The sequence below is a fragment of the Rhinopithecus roxellana genome, chromosome 14, assembly GCF_007565055.1.
Source record: "Rhinopithecus roxellana isolate Shanxi Qingling chromosome 14, ASM756505v1, whole genome shotgun sequence".
Lineage (NCBI taxonomy): Eukaryota > Metazoa > Chordata > Mammalia > Primates > Cercopithecidae > Rhinopithecus > Rhinopithecus roxellana.
Window position 1 is genome coordinate 46752743 of NC_044562.1, and position 22377 is coordinate 46775119.

General features: G+C 34.4%; 1 protein-coding gene and 1 pseudogene across 3 annotated transcripts in view; one reads left to right on the top strand and one right to left on the bottom strand.

The window, feature by feature from the left end:
- Positions 1 to 22377, top strand: part of CALCRL (calcitonin receptor like receptor) — a 104539-nt gene that overhangs the window by 31087 nt on the left and 51075 nt on the right. The window contains exon 1 of one of the 3 annotated variants that reach the window (XM_030916461.1): positions 5970 to 5994. The exons of the other annotated variants lie outside the window; for them this stretch is intronic. The gene's annotated coding sequence lies outside the window, so the exon portion shown is untranslated. Of the gene's footprint in view, positions 1 to 5969; positions 5995 to 22377 lie in introns of those variants that run through there. 3 annotated transcript variants of the gene reach the window in all.
- LOC104667758 lies at positions 2186 to 2502 on the bottom strand (annotated as a pseudogene).

A 22377-nucleotide genomic window follows, 5' to 3' on the forward strand; every position in this document is an offset into this window, starting at 1 on the left:
TACACTTGATTACAGTGGGAACTGGGCAAAGATGTTAAATAATGAAAATGTAGGCGATATTGATAAAGAAGTAAACACTTGACACTTTGTAAATGTGAAAAATCCTATACTGTGGGTTACTTTTTGTTTTATAAACTGTTACATTAACAAGTAACTATCGAAACATTATCCTCTTTCCTATGGTGGTTTTATAGTTCATAACTTTAAGTTAACTTTAATCACAAAATCTAAATTTAAATATAATTATTTCAATATAAAAATATTTCTGTAAGACAAAATATTGAAAAGTATTTAGACCTTGTGTCTTCCCCGACTCCCATGTCCTATTTAAGTAGCTTTAATGTAGTTTACATTATTTTTAAGTCAGTATTTTACCACAAATATTACTCATGCTACTACTGAATCTTTAATCATCTTTCAGGTTCTGTAGTTGTTCATTACAGGTCAAAGGCATGTTAAAATTGTTTTAAAATTTATTAATAGTTATGCTTAAATTGGAAAATAAATAAGCAGACATTATCTATAACATAGGCATATATTTCATCAAATATTTTAAATCTATATTTGATTTGGATTGAAATCATTGAAGTCTCATACAATAATAAACCTCACCAGCATAAACGTCACAAGATGTTTATTCGGCAAGCTATTCCAAAAGTGGCTTTGCTGGGTTCCATTGATGCTTTTAGTATTTCTTTTCTTTTCTTTCCTTTGTGTGTTTATGGGTTTGTTTTTTGTTTGTTTGTTTGTTTGTTGTTTTTTGTCATAGTTGTAGTTGTTAACCATGCTACTCTGAGTATACCTTTGAAACATCAATTAGTTTTTTCATCTATATATTAGTTTTCAAAAATGTCTTGGGAATACATTTTAAAAATCACTTGAGTATGGAAAATAAGTGGCCTTTATTTTCAGACAAAAGGTTTTCAATCTTGTTCCAGTAAGAGAGCTTCACCCTCATTATTCATCAAGAATTGTATTTATCAAATATATATTTACCAAAAATCTCTTCTGAGAGAAAGAGTATACAGTCAGGGTTACTCAAAGGATATTTAGTGCATTTACTTTTTCAGATAATTCAAAGTTTATTCCTAGGTGAAGTCAAATCAACAGATTGAAGGACCACATTATATTTAATTGCTACAGAATACTTTTTTTTTGCCTGATTATAGGTCTTTATTGATGAACATAAGAAACAGCCCTTTGCAACTTGCCACATTTTTTATTATTGAAATTCACATGGGAAACATATACATTGAATTACAGAATGTTCTCTTTGAGAGAATCCTACATGATCTTTTGCAGTTAGTTCAGAGTATATTAGCACTTCTTCCTAGAAATTCGTTAGTTTCATACTACAGACCATACACTTGGTAACTTGATCTACTAGAAGGATCAGACTCAAAATTTTAGACCGTCCCTCATTCGCAAGAGTTTTTAATAAAATACAAGGTCTTTTAATATCTTATTTCTAGCTCTTCTTTACATTTCCCAATATTAGTATTTTTTCTCTTTTTTCATGTATGTAATGTTATCTGTGTTTAATAAGTTTCATTTAGGTGAAAGAAACAGGGACACTCTTGTACCTATTTGGATCTATTACTAAGATAACAGGGAAATCAGGAATACAGAAGATATTCTGTGTCATTCAGTATGACGTGGTAACTCTGTATCATTCAAGATGAAAAATTTTAGATACTTACACACAGAAATTATAAGTGCTGAATGTCCTGCTTAAATGTTACTTTATTATATTACCATTAGTAAATTTATTATGATTTTTAATTGACCGATAAAATTATACACGTTTATTATGTACAACATAAGGTTTGGTTGTATCTATAGATTGTGAAATGACTAAGTCTAGCCAATTAATATACACATTACCTAGTAGAGTTGTATTTTGTGCTACAAACAACATCCACTCTCTTAGCATTTTTCAGTAATACTTTATACCTATATTATTATTATTATTATTATTATTATTGGCTGAGCACAAGGGACTTTATTGATGGTACATGACGAGGTGGGATTCCCTAGGCCCCTCCATCTTCAGGGGGTCTTCATGGAAACTGTGAGGAGGGGGGATTCTCAGTGTGGTGGGGGACTGAGTGTGGCAGGGACTCCCCAGCAATGAGGGCCTCTCTCTTCCTCTCGTCCTCTTGCTGGGGCTGGTGGTCCAGGGGTCTTACTTTTTGGAGGCCATGTGGACCATGAGGTCCACCACCCTGTTGGTGTAGCCAAATTCATTGTCATACCAGGAAATGAGCTTGACAAAGTGGTCGTTGAGAGCAATGCCAGCCCCAGCATTGAAGGTGGAAGAGTGGATGTTGCTGTTGAAGTCGGAGGAGACAGCCTGGTGCTCAGTGTAGCCCAGGATGTCCTTGAAGAGGCCCTCCAATGCCTGGTTCACCACCTTTTGATGTCATCATATTTAGCAGGTTTTTCCAGACGGCTGGTCAGGTCCACCACTGACACATTGGCAGAATTCCGTGTTGCAAACATTGTTAGATACCACAAAAGTTTATATGACATTTCTGTATTATGAAGTACACTTCAGATGTATATTTTTCCTCTGATTCTTTTGTGTTTTGATATTTTTCAAGCATGCCACCTTTTAAATCTGTTTGTTTTATTTTGTTTGCTAATCATGGTCTGAAGGCAAATCTGCTTGCCCACAGACACATTTTGTGAGTTGCCTTGGCTACACTCACTATCTGCTAAGCTTCTTTCAAAATCCCTTTTCATGTGAGAAGTTCAAAAGCAGGCATGTAAGCACAGCTTTTAGCAAAAGTCCTAATGTTTAGGAAGCATTTGTCGAAGCATTTACTTAGTGTGGACTTTTCGTATATTCTGTATCCCTTTTATCCTATCACCTGAAGCTCTCAGTTTTACCAGTAGGATGCATAGAAATATGATGTTCATAAAATTATATTATGTACTACATATCTTTCCTTTAAAACATTACCATGATACAGAAGCCTAAATGCCTGTTGCAGAAATAAATAAATGTATTGACTCTAACCTTGTACTAGAGTCCTCTGCTCTGTACAGAAATTAATAGTAAATAATAAAACCCCCTTCTATGGCTGGTTTTGTTTTTTCTCTTGGGATAACTAAGAAAGGATTTTAATTTTTTTGTAATTTATGTATAAATTCTCACATCTCAGAAAAGCTACCAGGAAAATTTTAATGAAATAAATTAAGTAATTTAATAACTGTACAGTGGAGTGAGATAATTATATTCCAACCAGAGTTAAAAAATATCCACACCAAGAAAAATAATTGTTATAAATGCAGTTTTTTATCATTTTTATTCCATTCTCCTTTTCTCTGTGCTCTCTATAGTCACATTGTACCGTATAATATTTTGTAGAAATATAGAACTTGCTTTTTTCTAAAAATAAGTAGCAATTACATTTTAAAGAGAGCATGAATAAATTAATTCAGAGCACATAAAATGTTCACAACTACTCTCGGTTAGAGGTCTGAAGTCTTTCCTTCTTCTTCCCTTTCTTTCTTCCAACACTGGAACAGTCCTTGTGAGCTTTTTGTAAAGAAATCTTTTACATGTGAATGCAGTTAATTGACTCCCTTTACCAAATAATGATGGATAATAGCCTTGGTCTCCCTGGGAAAGTGTTTACAACATCAAGTCATTTTTTTTCTCCCTCCACTGGGTCAGTCTTTCAAATATATTTGCTTTGATTCAGGGAATAACCTTAGTAGGGTGTCAGGATTTCTCTCTGGATTAATAAAGGAAACGTTATTAAGATCTAAACATCTGTCAGAAGATATTTATGAAATATTTATTTTCTGATATTTTCTTTCTTTCTTTCTTTCTTTTTGAGATGGAGCCTCGCTCTGTGGCCCAGGCTGGAGTGCAGTGGCCGGATCTCAGCTCACTGCAAACTCTGCCTCCCGGGTTCACGCCATTCTCCTGCCTCAGCCTCCCGAGTAGCTGGGACTACAGGCGCCCGCCACCTCGCCTGGCTAGTTTTTTGTATTTTTTAGTAGAGACGGGGTTTCACCGTGTTAGCCAGGATGGTCTCGATCTCCTGACCTCGTGATCCGCCCGTCTCGGCCTCCCAAAGTGCTGAGATTACAGGCTTGAGCCACCGCACCCGGCCTTGATATTTTCTTTCTAAAATACTAGGCTCAAATAACTGTACACAAAAGAAATTTGTTACAAAATATGAGACTTTATAGAAATATAAGTTTAGTGCCATGATTGCATACACCATTGAAGACAGCAACTGTCCAAAGCATAATCTGCAGTGAAATTATTAAATGTCAACCTGTACCTCAGAAAAGTTTAACTTCATTCACACATTCAACAAATGCTTGTTGAGCTACTGGTATGTGCCTAACATTTGGCTGGGTGTTGGGAAGTAATGGTGAATAAAAGATTAGTTGCAAGCCCTTGTGAAATTATAATAGGGGAGACAGGTATTAATCAAATATTCATACAAATTTAAAATGACAAGTTGAGATAGTCCTATGAAGGAAGAAGATGACCTAATCTGGAGGATTAAGGATGGTTCCCCAGATGAAGTGGTATTTTACTCACTTGATATCTGAAATTTGAGTCCTAATCGACTAGGGAAAGACTGGAGGTGGGGCAGGGAGAGTGAATTGGAGTGATGAGAAAAACATATGCAAATGCATTCTATGGAAAGGAATGGAGGGCAGAAGGCAAGGGAGAGAGCTGTGTCAGGTGAGGCTGTGGAAATGCAGGGGCCACACTAAGCAGGGTTAGATGACTTGTTAAAGACTCTGGTCTTTGTCTTATTACACTGGCAAACCTGTATTTTCAGTAACTGACAAGAAAATATGTGGTTTAGCACTGAGCAACAAAAATCAGAGGGAAATGGGTTAAGAAGTAAGGGTGAAAACAAGAATAAAGAGTTATTTTGAGATTTTGGTTTTGTAAAGTGAGAAAACAGGGTACAGTGGTGGATGTGGGAGAATCTATAGGGTAGAAAGAAGAGTTTTGTTTTTGAATGAGAGTGACATGAACATTTTAAAATATTAATGGGGGTTCCATTTGAGTGGAAGAATTTGAATGTATTAAAAGACATCACAGATATTCAATGTTTTATCAAATTGGAGGAAATGAGGTGCAAGTCAGCAGTGGCAATCTGTTTTACAGAAGTGAAGAGATACCTGCTCTACTTCACAAGTTGAAAAAGAAAGAAAAAAAAAGAACACTGATTCTGATAGGCTTATAGATGTCGAAGTATGCAAGCGAGGGAGCTATATTCTGTAAACCTCTGTTTTGTTTTGAAGCACTGGCTGTTGAGAGAGAAAGGAAAAATGAAGTGGGTGTTGAGGTTTTGGAGAAAGGACAGAAGGTTTGAAAGACTGTTTTAGACAATGGAGGAAAGTGTTGACTAAACCAAGTAGAATTTCTTTGCAAGGAATAAACTGGTTTGAGCTAAGTTAAAGTTTGCTGGTGGGTGGGTGTAATATCAGTTCCATGGCCCACAGGGGAAGAATGTTAAGGATGAAGGAGAGTTGAAGGTGGGATCAGGGGATCATAAGGTACTATGGCTCAAGACAGAGGTGCATGTGGGTCTTGATAATCCATACCTTTGTACTTTGGGATGAGAGCATGGTTAAGGTAGTCTCAAGAAGCTCAAAGTGCATGTGTGTGTGTGTGTGTGTGTGCTGGTGTGAGCGGGGGGGAGGGCGGGGGGAAGTACGTGGGGCCACAGGGTTTAATGGGATTTAAATACTTTTTTTCTGGTGCATTATCCTTCCAACTTACATAAAAGAGAATAATAAAAGATTCATTATTTTGTCTAGTGTGTGATAGAAGAAAGAATTGCATGAAATAAAAATCAACTTCAATTACTCATGAAAGCTTTAATAGTTGGAAAACTTGCTAACCAAACTTTCTTTTAAACAGTACCCTTTTTACTTCTTGAATTCAGATCTCCCTAGAAATACTGAAAGAAATGTACTGAAAGCACATGGAGAAAAAAGACAGTTGAGGTAATCTTCAAAAAATTAAGATAAACTCTATCAAGAAATGGTAATAACTTAATATCTCTATATAACTATAAATAAGACACTACTCTAAATACTATTACATTGATTCTTGTTCATGATTGTATGTGCTAACTATGTTGATAACATTATCTGCTACACCTGAGGAGTTTTTAGGTGAAAGAGCCTCACACATTACTATCGTTGTTTAGTCAAACAGATAACTTATCCAACAGCAGCAATCTATAAGGTAGCAAATGACCCATGGTATAATTTAGTGTTACAAGAATGACTTGAGCCAGTTTAAATCTCTTTCAAAATTTTAATTAGGAAAAAATTATTTAGTGATGGATCATGAAATGGGATACCTAGATAAATGCTAAGATGTAGAATCAGTGTCAAAACATAGGATAAAGGATACAGAATTAGGGCCATTAAATATCATGAGGTATTGCGACAAGGACAGGCAGAAACAGATAGAAGGATAAGCCAGAGGAGTAGGGGGTGTAGTAAAGAATTACGTCCTGAGTGGAAAGAATTAGCACCTTTCTAACAAGAGGCATTGAGGACAGAGATGCAGAGGAGGAACAGGGATCTGGAACAGTAATGGCACAGGTTTAATGAGAGTGAAGTTACTGAGAGAAGGTCTTCCTGTATCCTTCCAGTTTTAGAACTGAGTTTCAGTCTGTGTGAGATACTGCTCTAAATCTTTCCTGATTTTCAGAAACATTCTTGCGTTTCCTATTTCCGCTAGTCAGGATAGCTTGAGCGGGTGTCATTTCTTTTAAAATTCATAGTCTGTGTGGAATGTTCATGATTTTTCCCTTGAAGTGGTCCAAAGACAATAGAAATGGTCCACAGGGTAGACATGGAACCGAGTACTGAAAAGGGGACTCAAGAGCGTGAGCAGCAGTCTTACTATGGCATCTGACTTGGGCAACATTCGCAAATTCACTTATCTCTCTGACTCTTTTCTTTCCCCATCTATGAAGTTAAATATTTAAGCGAAATGATTACTGTCTCCCTCTAATTGTAACTCTTTCTGGTTTCACACAAAAAATCTCATGTTTATTGTATGAAGCTGAGCTTCACAAAATATTTGCCTGTATCTGGAATTTAAATCATAGACTATTATCTGAATTATTCAAGCTAAGGGCAGCCTCTGTTTGATACACTATTTTGAAACTTTTTAAAAAAATAGCAGGTTGAAGATACAAGTGTGAAGAGTGAGACTTGACTCAAGCCTCAAGGCTCTAAGGCTTAGTCTAATACAAAATGGAATATTTAAATACTGTAAATAGCTTTCAGGTTTTAAAGTCTAGGACATCTCAAAATATTTGTCCTTTGGTGACTAATTCCACATATATCAATAACTAATTAGTTTTTATTGATTGTTTTCTCTCGACTAGTACTATTATAGTTACTATGGATCATAAATATGTTTTGTTGATTGTTTTCTCTCAACTAGTACTATTACAGTTGCTATGGATCATAAATATGCTTTGTTCTCTGCAAACCTACAATTTGGTGAGGAAGACAAAATAAGCATAGTAAGCATTCAATTTATTTGTGTATAAGGATTTATCTTTCTACATTTTCAGGGAAGGAATTATCAAAGAAAGCTGGAATACTTCGGGTTATCGAAATAGAAGTTCCAGGGAGAGGGGAAATCTAAGCTTGTCCTTAAAGAAAAAGTAGGAGAAAAAGAGACAGGGGGAGAGAAAGAGAATTCTAGATAGAAGAGGTAACATGGGCAAAGACAAAAGACAGGGGAAAAAAAGAGTGAACATCACATGGGCATAGCACTTACATCTGAGAATTTCAACAAGACTGAAACATTCATTGTTTTATTTAATATCATATGTAATTATATATGATAATTATCAGCTGTTATATTTTAAACTTTGTAAGTGAATCACTCTTTTTACCTGACTGTTGCTCTACCTATAACTGTTATATATTTTACCAGTTAATTTAATTACATCTTCCCTCCCATATGAGAAAAGCAAGAGAATGAGATAAGATTATAATAAAAGACATTGTAATTTACGTGTCAAAAAGACAAACCTGGGGAAGATAAGTCCCTTGCAAAAAATAGAAATGATTTTTCATTTGGCAATTCTGATAGAAAAACTCTGCAAAGTAATTGTTAGTGGCCTGACCTTGAAATAATCCTCTTTATTTAAACTATAACTTGTATGTTGACAGCACAAGGACTGACACACAAAAAACTGTGATTTGTATTTCAGTAGATGTAAAATACCAGAGAGGGAAATCCAGAATTGCTTCGGTCACATTTACATCTTAAGGGAAGTGAGAGTTATTTGGCATTTGCAAAGACTGGAAATTTGCTTCTAATTATGGAGCTGGACATTGATTGAGGCTGTATTGTGTTAAGCTATGATGTAAACTGAGGCTTTCTCTGCATCTATGTAACTTGGGCAAATTATTTGACTCCTCTAACCTCAATATCTACATAAATAAAATGTGGATAATAATATTATATTTCATTTTATATCCTATATGTGACTATTACTTGAAACATTGGAATGAGGAGAACTCCGAACATTTTCTGGCACACAACACTCAAAACATGTTAGGCATTACTATAATGAAAATTTCATATTGGATATCATTACCTGTCATCTAACAGGAGGAAAGGAAAGCATCATATCTAAATTGGGACAGCAGCATAACAAATATTTTATTTATGTACATATTTTATTTGTAGGTTGGAATCTTCTGTCTACCAGGTTTTATTAGGATGTGAGTATGGGAAAGTCATGTCATTAGAAAGTTAATTTGCCTAAGAAAGTTAATTTACAAATTTTTGTCTAAGAAGGTTTCTGAATTTCTCAATAGTAGGCAACCCTACTCCATTCTTAATTATAAAAATAACTTTATATTTAAAAAGTATAAATGCATGGCCACATTTTAAACCATCACTCACTCCTTAATGTAGGCAGCAGCATGTCATACTGATTTTATTTAAAATTCACTTTGCATTAAGAGGAGTTGTAATTATTAGCTGCCAAGCCTGGAAGAGACTGAAAACATAACCTTTCATTTTTCATAATATAATAGTGCCTAAACTCAAAGTATATATGTGAATCTTGGCTAAAAAATGACATCTGACTGACATCCTATTCATGATATGCCATCTTCCATCACCCTAGCTGAAAACCATCTTCCATCACCCTAGCTGAAAACAAAATCCAAAAATGTTTCATAAATATATAAATAAACATGAAAAGAGCACTGTGTTGCAAACTGTAATGTTTTGTTTCATGTATATTTGAAGTAAATTAACCAGAAAAGATTTTCTATATTTTAACTTTGGCTTTCAATACTTAATGCATTTGCATTAATATATATGTCCTGGATGTAATAATAATGACATTTTTTCCCTCAGAATGATAGAATTAAAGAACAAAAAGGACCTTGAGAATCTAGTCTAGTAACTTATTTTACAAATTAAATAAAAATAATCCGAGGCCTCCAAAAGATAAATGGTGTGATTTTGCTCAAACTATGTAGAGTTTGCTTAGTAACAGAAACAAAGTTAATATATATAAGCTTTGCTATATATTAGCAAAGCTTAATGCACCATGCAGAAGAAGTCTTAGAATCACACCTGTTGCTGCTGGAACCAGCCTCAATTCAGTCTCCTCTGTAATCCCGAGGTTTAGTTAAAATTAGAACCTGGATTTATTCATATTCGATGTAGTGCTATTTGAATTTTTTAGATGCAGTATGTTGCCTAAATATGTACTTGTTGCTAAAGAAAGATTTAGTATCAATGCTTTGTATATTTATCTTTCACTGCACAGCAGTCCTTACCTTATGCCCAAAGACTGTTCATTCTTTTATTATTAAAATTGAAGTCTTTCTCTCATAATATGAAAGTCAATGTCAGCACAAATTTCTAAGATTAATAGGCAAAAATGCACTACTAAAATTTTGAATATGCATTATTTCTGAATTAAAAGCAATAATTCATTTGAAATTGTTTACAATGTTCCCATTTTAACTACCACAATATTATTATTGCCTACTAATTTTTTGCTTGTTTTTTTCAAAAGTGGGAGAAAACACTTCCTTTGAGTAGTTCAAGTGCTTTTCCTTATTTACTTTACAAATGGACAAAACAAATTATCTTAACCAGTCTTTATTCTCCCTAAATATATGTGGGTTTTACTGTGATCAGACTTCATAAAGTATTAAAACAATGTTAATTATCATCACTATGGATGCATTTTTGTAATGGATAATTATTTCATTTATTTACTCATTAAAAAACTTAATGAAGATAAATGAATACCAGACAATCCCTTGGGGAATCCCAATGATTAAAAAAGCAATGCCCTCAAATAGCTTTTACCTTTAGTGGGGAAGATAAAAAAGAAAAGAAAACAACAACAGACCTAACTTTATCTAGTGTGATAATGTGCTGTTAGAAGGCTCGTACAAAAGGCGTATTCGGCCTATTTGTGCTGTAGGCATAAGGTGGAGTGAAACTAAAGAAGTTATGACTTCAAATAAGGTTTTTTGGGAATGATAGTTTAGGCCCAAAAAGATAGATAGTAGACTTCACAAACACTACTAGCATTACTGTACAAAATAGTTCTATTTTTTCCAAAATTCTGCTCCTCATACATCTAAAAGTTTTTTCAGTTTGTTAATTTGCGTGTATTTAATAATGTTGATTCCATCACTCCTATTCTAGTAGGAAATAAACCAAGTAAGACTGTCCTTCTGTCTTCTTTTTCTTTCTGTCTCTTTTTCTCTTTCTCATACATACACAGCAAAAAGTGACCAAACCACATCTTTTTTTCAAACAATTATTGGATCTTTATTTTGAGTGCCAACCACAGCATTACCAGGAATGGTTAGTTACAAAGACTATAGATAAAAAATAAATAAATATACAGCTAGATTTCTCAATACTTCCTTTTCTTTTATTTTCTTTATGTATTTGCCTTTCCTTTTTCTCACCAACTGGTGCTCTACATCTTGTAGAGATAGAATTCACCTAAGATATGTTTTATGATGACGATATTTTGTAGAAATTTAAGTTTGAAATATGTATTGAATATTCTGTACATTTACACTAGTACATTTACTTCCATTTTTTCAAAGAACATGTTTGCCTACAAATAATTTTTATAAAATAGAGTTAAAACAAAATATATGCAATATTACAGGCCAATACATTATTTGAGTTGCTTAAACAATAATTTTAGATGATGGACTGATGTTTTTCACATACCACATATCAGGTTTGTGTTTCTGTTTAGTTGGTTGGTTTTGTTTTGTTTTGTCTTCGTTGGGAATGGCGGTTGGGTGGTCTGGTGTCAAGTTTTGACAAGTCATTCTGAGTGAGGTGATAAAGCCCAGCTGCTTAAGAGCCCCATATTGGTACTATTTTATACTAGCAGACACAACATTGACTTGTCCCAAATGGTTAAAACACATGCACATGTAAATGCACACACACACACACACACACACACCTCTACATATAGACAACACACGTATACACACACAGGACTGAAATAGCCCAATGGAAGTACTTCATAAGGACAAAATTTCTGAAGTGATTTCCCTAGTTATTGCATGCTAAGTATCTCAGGAACACAGCAGCCATTCCTCCAAACTACTAAACTTTCTGCTGAGCTTAATTGTTGGCTGCAAACTTTTCTTTCTTTCTGTTTCAGCCATTTGCATTTTATCTCCTTGCACAAATTTATCTCCAACTAATAACCTAGGGCTAATTCCAGGTAATGAATCCCACACCTTCAGTTTAACTGGTTTTCCTCTTCCTCTAGGAATTGATTAAACAAATACAAATCAAGAGTTATAATGCAAATACGCAAGTCACTTTAGAGTCTGTGTTTGTGACAAGACATAAATGTCTTCACCTCCTTAACAATACTGTCCTCTGGATGATGAGAAAAGATGAGAGACTTTAACACTGGTGTTTATTACCACTCTTAAAAGGGAGGGTTAATATATATTTAAAAGATACTCTGTAATAGAGCAGAGTGTTATGCATACAGAGACAATTAATATTGGTGAGAAAACAAGTGATTTTGGAGACAGTGCCCATCCTTACTTATGCTAAAATATGTTAAAATCCTACCATGTGTTCTACTAAATGCACTACTAAAATTTTGAATATGCATTATTTCTGAATTAAAAGCAATAATTCATTTGAAATTGTTTACAATGTTCCCATTTTAACTACCACAATATTATGTAAAGGAGCTCACAAAGCCTCCTTTACAGAAAGCTGGGAAAGTTGGCATTGTTAAATGTTCACATACAATTTTACTCAAAATTATAAGTCTTCTAACTGAGGCCAATTAAAGCAAACCAAGACATTCCATTTCTGCTGCAGGGGGGAGACCACCACTTACTTAGCAGTTATCGCTTCCTAGTTCTTGTGACACAGAATTGTGTGGGTTATTACATTTAACCCCCACAATATACTTATGAGACATGTATTACCCCATCTTACAGCTGCAGAAGGTAAAGCTTACAGGTTAGGTTTCTACCTACTTTCCAGTTAGTAAACACTGCAGTTCCACAGCTGGTATCCAAACCCTAGTATCCAAACCCAGAGTCGTTCCGTGTGAAACCTGTGCTCTCTGCCTTGTGTCTCTCTTTCTTTCTTTCTTTTTTTTTTTTTTTTTTTTTTTTTTTTTTTTTTTTTTTTTGAGAGGGAGTCTCGCTCTGTCGCCCAGGCTGGAGTGCAGTGGCCGCATCTCAGCTCACTGCAAGCTCCACCTCCCGGGTTCACGCCATTCTCCTGCCTCAGCCTCCCGAGTAGCTGGGACTACAGGCGCCCGCCACCTCGCCTGGCTAGTTTTTTGTACTTTTTAGTAGAGACGGGGTTTCACCGTGTAAGCCAGGATGGTCTCGATCTCCTGACCTCGTGATCCGCCCATCTCGGCCTCCCAAAGTGCTGGGATTACAGGCTTGAGCCACCGCGCCCGGCCGTGTCTCTCTTTCTACTGCTCTTTTTTTTCTCTGGTACAAGTCCCTACTGCTATTATTTTTCATTGCTGTTATCTGCTGTCTAAAGCAGCATACTATTCAGACACCCATGCTGACTCCTGCTCCAGAAAGCCTCATTCGTGTGAGTTTTCTAGACATAGCCTCCACCAGTGTCCATCAGATGGTGTTTCTTTTTTACCTACTTTCGTCATTTTTTTTTCTTTCGAGATTGCCATTGTTATTGCACCTCAGAAGGAATTTAAGTGAGGAAACTCCTCACTGCAAAGACAGACACGCAAGGTAAACTACAAGCCAAGTTGCAGTTTGAGAAAAATACTCCAGCAATGCATGGGATTCATTTTGAAATGACCAAGGTAGACCTCAGGATGTTATGGTTATGTGTTTTCTACAAAAAAATAAAAGCGTTTATAAGATACCTAGGGAACCATTTCATATGATTAATTTTTTAGATGATTTTAACTTTTATAAAAAATTTCATTTTCTCTAGTGACATTTTTCTCTTTGTTAGGAAAACAAAATCTTACTTTGGTGGACAGATTTTTCACTAGATGTTTTGATTTAATAGAGTAACTTTTAAAGATACTATTGCTTCCTTAGGCTTTTCAGGGTATTTCATATTTTGATAAAAATGCACTGTCTTAAGATTCGATGAGGGAGGGACAGTCACGTTAGGAAAATGTTTCACTGTTGTTATTAAGGTCTATTAAACTCTGTCAAGCGTGACAGAGCATTTTTTTTTTTTAACACATCCTGGTCCAGTTAAGGCTGCAAATCAGAAAAAGTGCTTGGCACAACAATTTAGCAGGAAAGAAAGCTATTTTAAAAGTCTTTTGGGAACATGTTTGTGAAACAGGAAAAAACATACAATTGAGTTGATAATAGCACTTGGTAAAGGTTAGGCTCACTGAAATGGATTTGCCATCTTTTTTCACAGGGAACGTGTTGTTCTTAAGCGGCAGTTCTCACTTAAGCACAGCTTAATTCAGCAAGGAGCTCCTTCCTGTGCAACTTCTTTTGCACTGGAAGATCTATTTTTAAATTATAACCCAGACTTAGTCACAGGAGTAAATGATTAAAAATAAGCTGTGTTTGGGATGTGTAAAATTACAGCAGTTCATAGAGTGCTTCATGGTACTTTGTCTAGCAAATGTCTGAAGTCACATTTCCAGGTTTCCACTCATTAATTTCCCCAAAGGCCTCAAGCTTCTCACAGGCCTGTCCTTTTACCTCTAGTTATACAACTGCGCTCACTTCTGTACCCATGCCTTTGTATTTTTAGTTCCTTGTCCCCAGCTAACTCTACCCTTTATCCAGTTCACCTTTGTTACTCACTCTGAATTCCTTAAACACGAATGTTTTGAAATATGTTATAATTCAATTGCAATACACATGTTTTAGCATACACTGCCTTTCCAAACAAAATGTCACCTTTCTTACAAACGTGTCCTATGACGATGGGTGTGAAACTTCTATTTCAAGGCCCTCCTTTGCTGATCCACAGAACTGTGCAGAAAAACCCTCCTGGACAATTTTTTTCTTCAAGATGTGTGAACTGCACTCATATATTTCCCTACCATCCCTTTTATTCTATGGTATTCCCTATAGTAGTGATCGGAACCCACTCAGATACCCATGACTGAATTTCAGGAATCCATTTACATTACTTGCACTTGCTAAGCTCTCACATCCTTATACATTAACCTTTTAAAATAACTCTGATTTTTAAATATTTTTCTGCATCATATCAGTTTAAGGCTTCTGTAACAAATTGCCATAGATTTGGTGGGTAAAACAACAAACATTTATTTCTTACATTTCTGGAGCCTGGAAGTCTGAAATCAGGGTGCCAGCATGGTTGAATTCTTGGTGAGGGCCCACTTCCGGGTTGTATCTTCACATCGTCTCTCCTTGGTGCATGCATGCAGGCAGAGAGAGATTACCTATCTCTTTCTTTCTCTCTTTATAAGGGTGTTAATCCCATCGCTTCGTCTAAACCCAATTACCTCCCAAAAGTCCCACCTCCAAATACCATCATATTTCATATTTCTAAATGAAAATCTTGTCATATGGCTCTACTGCGTAATTTTCCTACAATTATTATTCATTTTATGCAACAGCATTAGTAAATATATGGAATACATACCATTCGTTCTCAGGAGGCTGCCATGGCAGACATCGTTAATGAATCAGGAGACTCTTTCTGATTCACTGGACTAGACTAATTTTAACATTTCTCAGTGTAGCAGTTCTGGCTGCCACTACCAGTAAATCAGAGTAGATATTCAAAACGAAACTATCTATCCTAGAACATTAAATCAAAACTCCTCAATACAACAGAAAGTACCATTAATTTGCTTTTCTGTCTTATTGGAAAGCCTTATCTCTCATTTCTCATGTATCCTGTATCTCTCAAGCACCTGGTATGTCCACACTCCACACATTCCCTACGTAGATGTCTCTCTCTGTCTCTCAGACACGCACATACACACACACACACACACACACTCACACACATACTTCCTCCATGTAAAATGCATCATTCCAGCTGATCAGCTAGACACATAAAATTTTATTGGGTACCCATAATACTTTATTACTCATATTTGTACATATCATTCTCCCGCTACAAAGTTTTAATTATCTCTGAAAACAGAAAGTTTAGCATTTCTGGATCCCTAAAACTTAATAGAACTTTTGGAGAATATGAGGTTCTAAATAAGTGTTTGAATGAATGAATATATTAATATAGTAAAAGGTACTAAGATGGAGTTATATCTAATATTTGTAAGAAATTGAGACACACTAGAGAAACAAATTGTAGTATATCAACATTTTATTTGCTTTTAATAAAAATAACAATTTTTTAAAGTGTGCATTTACCTGAGACACATATATTGATTTTTCTCCTTCCTTCCTTCCTTCCTTCCTTCCTTCCTTCCTTCCTTCCTTCCTTCCTTCCTTCCTTCCTTCCTTCCTTCCTTCCTTCCCTCCCCTCTTCCTTTCTTCCTTCCTTCTTTACTTGATTTCTTTTTTCCATGTTTAGTTTTCTTTCACCATGTAATAGCTCCATAGAAGAAGTATAGTTAGGATGCAAAATTTCTAACCTAGGTTAAGTTCCAAGAATAAACCGAAGTTCAACATTTTTTCTTGCTAATATTTCTCTTGTATTTTTTGTGTTTCTATTTGTAATAACACAGTTAAAATGTCACAAATCACAAATATAATAAAATATCTACATTTTTGTACGTAAATTGTCAGTGCTCCACTTCTATAAGAAATTAAAATCTGTAAAGTGAAATCACTGACAGGAGAAAAAGATAAACAATTATGGATCCTATCTAAAATTAAGGGAAATTTTCTAAGTATGTATATAGATCTTTTCTCTCAACTATGTACAATGGTCATTTTTATAAACTAAAATTTACTTATCAAAGGAAAGACAATATTTTGTGCATGAATTAAAAATTGGTTGCTGAAAATAAATTTCAAGAAAAATGTATGTGTTTCAAATCAAAGCAGTTCTATATATATAAAATAGAATCAATTTGTTGTTGAACATGAAATAATGTATCCAACTGAAGGAGCAATTCAGAATTTACATGCATGATATGCTGTGTTAGCTAGGCAGGTTCTTTGCTCAATGTGTTCTGTTTTACAATGTGAATATCATCTCTCTCTTAACTAAAGAAGGCAGGAGAGGTAAGAGAGAAGACTAAATGATCAGCGTTAAGTCTTTCCTTAGATACATATGCCCTTTTGGCACTTACTTTTTTTAGAAACAGCTTTACTAAGCTATAAATCACATACCCATACACTTTATGAGTACACTCATTTAAAGTGTACAATTCACTATGTTCACTACTTGGGCAATAGGATCATTAGAAGCCCAATCCTAAGCATTGCACAATACACCCATGTAACAAGCCTGCACATATACTCTCTGAGCCTAAACTATAAAGGAAAAAATAATACAATTCAGTGGTTTTTATTTATTCTCAAGATAGTACCATCGTTTTAGAACACATTCATTACTCTGAAAAAAATCCCTGTACCCATTAGCAATCACTCTCCATTGCCATGCTCCCTGAGTCCTAGGTAGCCCCTAATACATCCTCCATCTTTACAGATTTGCCTATTCTGGATATTTCATATAAATGGGAATCATATAATATGTTTCTTTTTTTACTGTCTTTTTTCACTTTGCATAATGTTTACAAGGTTTATTCATGCTGTAGATAGCATGCATTAAGTACTCCTTTCTTTTTATTGCCAAATAATATTCCATTGTAGGGAACATATCATATTTTGTTTATCCATTCACAAACTGATGAATGTTTGAGTTGTTTCTACTTTTAATTATTATAAATGATGCTAAGAATATTCATGTGCAAGCGTTTGTTTGGATATCTGTCTTTATTTCTCTTGAGTTTACACCTAAAAGTGGAATTGGTGGGTCGTATAGTAACTCTATGTTTAACATTTAGAAAAACTACTAAGGTGTTTATCAATGGTTTACACTATTTTACATCCCTATGAGCAACATATGATGGTTATAATTTCCCATATTCTTTCTTACACTTGTTATTGTCTGTCTTTTTTATTATAGCTATCCTAGTGGGTATGAAGTGATATTTTATTATGGTTTGGAATTGCACTTTCCTAATGACTAAGAATATTGAACATCTTTTCAGGAGCTGATAGAGTATTTGTTAGATCCTTTGCCCATCAATTTTTTTAAAAAATTGACACATAATAACTTCATGAGCTTACTGAGTATTTGTTAGATCCTCTACCCATCATTGAAAAAAAAAAAAAACCGACACATAGTAATTGTACCTATTTATGGGGTGATATTTCAATAATACAATGTGTAGTGATCAAGTTAGAGTCGTTAGCATATCAATTACCTCAAACTTATATTGTTTTTCGTGTTCAAGGCATTTAAAATCTTTCCTTCTAGCTATTTGAAAATATAAATTTTTTAAACTGTATTTACTCCACAGTCTGTAGAACACCAGAACTTATTCCTCCTATCTAGCTGTAATTTTGTATTCTTTTACCATCCTCTCCATATCACTCTCTCCCTGTTACCCACTCCAGACTCCAGTAATAACCATTCTACCCTACTTCTATGAGATCAACTTTTTTAGCTTCTGCATATGAGTGAGAATATACAGTATTCATCTTTCTTTTCTGGGCTTATTTCACATAACATAATGTCCTTCCAGCTCATCCATGATGCCACAAGATTTCATTCTTTTTATGGCTGAATAGTATTCTGTTTTGTGTCTATATCATATTTTCTTTATCCATTCATCTGTTGATGGACACTTAGGTTGACTCAATATCTTCTCTGCCCATTTTTTAATTGGGTTGTTTTTCTTTTTATTATTGAGCCAAAAGCTTTATTTCTATATTCTAGATATAAGTTGCTTCCAAATATGTGATTTGCAATTTTTTTCTCCCATTCTGTGTGTTGTCTCTTTGTTTTCTTGATAGTTTAAACACAAAGTTTATAATTTAGATGTCATCTAATTTACCTGTTTTTTGTCACTTTTGCTTTCAATGTCATATCTATAAAGCCAGTGCCTAACCAGAGGTGACAAAAATTTACTCATATGTTTTCATCTAAGAGTTGCATTTACTTTTTGAGCTGGATATGAGTATCTCGCCATAGGTACATATTAGTTGTGGATTATCCAAGAGCGTATACTGCTAAGACTATTTCATATTTAGAAAAAAAAAATTACTCCATAGATGTATTTGGATAAAAAAGTCAGATTTGAACTCCTGTTGGCTGGGCATGGAGTATGCTTCAGGTATAAACAATGATATTCTTCTTTTGTGAAAAAGAAAACAATCTGTAAATATCTAGATTACAAGATGAAAAGGTGCTTGAAGTGATCTCATTTTACAGGTCAGGAAACGAAGACCCAGCAAAGTGACTAACTTAAGAATATTCAGGGCATTCAATCACAGTCAGAATGCAAAATGGAGCCTTCTTATTCCACACATAGTGATTATTCCACTACACTGCTCCAAATAAATCAGTTAGGCACACAATGTAATTTAATGGCAATTTGTGAGCATTTCTAGAATTGTATCTGCCTTCAAATATGGCCAAATTAAAGGGCTCTAATGTTATTGGATTCTCCACCAATCCTCAGCTCTCAGCTGATTGCCTTCACTTGACCGCATTTTTTAACATTTTCTCTGTATGATAGGAAGATGCATGAGAATAGTCTGATATTCATACCCTACTTGCTTTGCAACCCCAGCAGAAAGAAAAAGCTTCCCTAATAACAACAATACAAATGTCCCAGGGAGAATTCCAGTGGTGTTGCTTGGACCACACATGTCCATGACTAAGCTAAATTTAACCAGGGGATTGTGCTAGTCTGACCAGATTTCAATCAGTTCCTACTTCAGTGATCAAGAGGGAGGTCTCACTTGAACCAGAGAGAATGGATTCTCTATAGGGAAAAAGGTTCATTTTATTAAGGAAAATAAAGAAGATGTGCTAAGCAGACAGTATCAACAAAGTTCCTCTACCTCCTAAAAGTTGGAATGTGCTAGTAGGTGCCATATAAATTTTATTTTGAGAATGATTGCAAAGCTCAATGTAACAAGAATATCATAACTTTGCTTATGGACTGGCATGTAACTTAAAATTATAGCAGAATTGTATATTTTCTGATTTTATTGTTGGAGGGAAAAACAAAACAAAATATGATTTCACATAGCATTTGACTCCTGACTTTGTGGAAAGAAAATAGGCATAAAGCTCTTATTCCAAAGAGCTGGAAAGATGTGTTTTGTTTTAGTGCTCTTTGAGCAATTAATTCTTTCCATGTTAGATCTCCTGGAGGGAGAGTGTTCCATCAAGTACAAAGCATTTTTTTCAGGCTCCCTTCCACCTTGTACTAATTGGCCTGAGATTTGGCTGCTTGCCTCTTTCAAATAAAAAGAGGGTGACCAAAATCACCGGAAAATGGCTAATTATGCCCACAATGGGAAAATTAGTCCCGTGAGTAAGTACTTTACAGTGTAAAGTGAAGTCCCAAACTTAATCACAGAATTATCTCTCTTTAATAGTTATTCAACTGTTCAATCTGGAATGTTCATTAAATAAGCAAGTAAGCATAGAGTCAATGTTTTCTTTTGTTGTTCCAGTACAGTGTTAGAAAAGTCCATTATAGCCAATTTAAAATAAGTGAAACAACTCAAAAAGTCAAATACTGCATGTTCTGACTTATAAGTGGGAGCTAAACAATGTATACACAAAGACACAGAGTGTGGAATAATAAACATTGGTGGTTTAGAAGGGTGGGAGGGTTGTAGCAGGGGTGAGAGATATGAAATTATTTAATGGGTACAATGTATATTATTCAGGTGATGGTTACACTAAAAGCCCAGACTTCACAACTACGCAATATATTCATGCAATACAAGTGCACTCATACCCCTTAAATTTATACAAATAAAAAAGAAAAAATTAAAGTAAAATTTGGGAGGTTCTATGTCTTATTTTTAATTGGCTTAGCATTATATTCATTAAGAAGTCAATATGTGATTACAATGTTATAAAAAATTTGCTAGAGCTTTGGGTTATATATAGGCTCAGTGTTAGTAATTGTGTAGTCATATTAACTAGATTGACATCCTATCTGGGAATATACTTATAATTCACTTTATTTGATATTTTCATAACTACTTAAATGACAGAATAAGGAAAAAACCATATTATTTCTGCAGAAGATAAAAAAAACTCAAGATGCATGTGACCACCACCTCAAAATATAGTGTTAGTTTTCCACATACAGTGCTATTGAAATTATAGCAAATAAATGAAAATATGTATAATACACTTACTTATATTTACAAAAATTTTAATGTGGTATAATAATAAGTAATATTTAGTGAGGTCTAAGAAGTTTATATTATCTAATTTTATTTTTGCAATAGCTTTCTTATTTAGGAGTTATTTTGCAGACAAGAAAACTATTCTTAAAAAAGTTGTTTAATTTGCTAGTGTGTGACTGAGTTGGATTTTAAAAACAAGAAGTCTAACTCATATTTATAACCACTACAACTACTGTTTCTATTTGTAACTGGCATTAGACATCATCCCTTCATTATGTGAATTATTAAATATCAGTTGGATACTACTTTAAAAATTTCAGTATCTCTCTGGATAAAGAAAAACTGTGTCATTAACCAGTGAGACTATATTAACAGCATATGCTTCCTTATATATGAATTTTAATGTGGATTTTAATAGTTATAATTAACTTTAGGCATCTCTTCAAAAATAAAATACTTTCTAGAAGTTTTCATGAGAGTTTTTAATGACTTTTAAAAATTATACCAGGTCATCCATAGGAATTTAATGGCTTAAATGTAATAATTTTCTTTTTTTTAATTCCTTTGTTGAGTTTAGGCATTGTTGAATCATTTTTTAATGTGTCTTATAATTTCAATTACTCTGTATATTTAAAAGTCTTGGCTTAGTGACTTTCTCTTAAATGCAAAGAAGATAAAAACTCAATGTAGTCAAAATTCAGAAAATGTTAATTTCTAGTCCTATGAGCATTAAGCCTGTTCCAATGATGATGGTGATGAGTTTAGCTTAGGGTACATGAACTTACCAGATTCCATTCTGAGACATCTGGAAAGGGGACTAATGAAGAAGTGTGCTTGCTTTTCTAATTTGGGCTTTTTGCAATGGAGATGAAAGAACTAGACTTTTCTCGAATGGCCTTTCAAAAGTAAGAATAGCTCTGGAAAGAGGCAGTATACGAAGAGGTGAGAGCAAGATAAGTGATTTTTTTTTTCTTTTGTTTACTTCTTTTTTTGGTCTAGATATCTTTTCCCTGAATTCTCATGTAATGAGAGAAAAATTATCTAACCAAATGACACACTTTTTCCCCTGAGCTATTAGGTAAGAGGAGACATACACAAAGTCTTCCTGAGCCACAGGGAAAACAAAAACAAAAACAAAACAGTGTCAGGAAAGATTTAGTTTTAAGGATATTTTGGCTTTAGGTTACTTGGAGTAAAAACTGTTTCTATATAACAATCATTTTTTTCTTTTCATATAAATTTTGAACTCTTACCCAAGACTTAATCCTTTTACCCTAATGCTTTGTTTGATGAGTAGGAAACACCTGGGAAGGCATGGAATTTGTCCAGGTTCAATGAATGACAGAGGTAGGAGTGAGGAAGACATTAACTTCCGGTTTTAAATGTTGATAAAATCATCCCTCGCTAGAACCTCGTGAATGAGTTCTACGGAGAGTGTTTGAAATCAATGAAGTAAGCCTCAAAAGCAGTAGAATACTGTTCTTCAACTTGATAAATACTTTTATC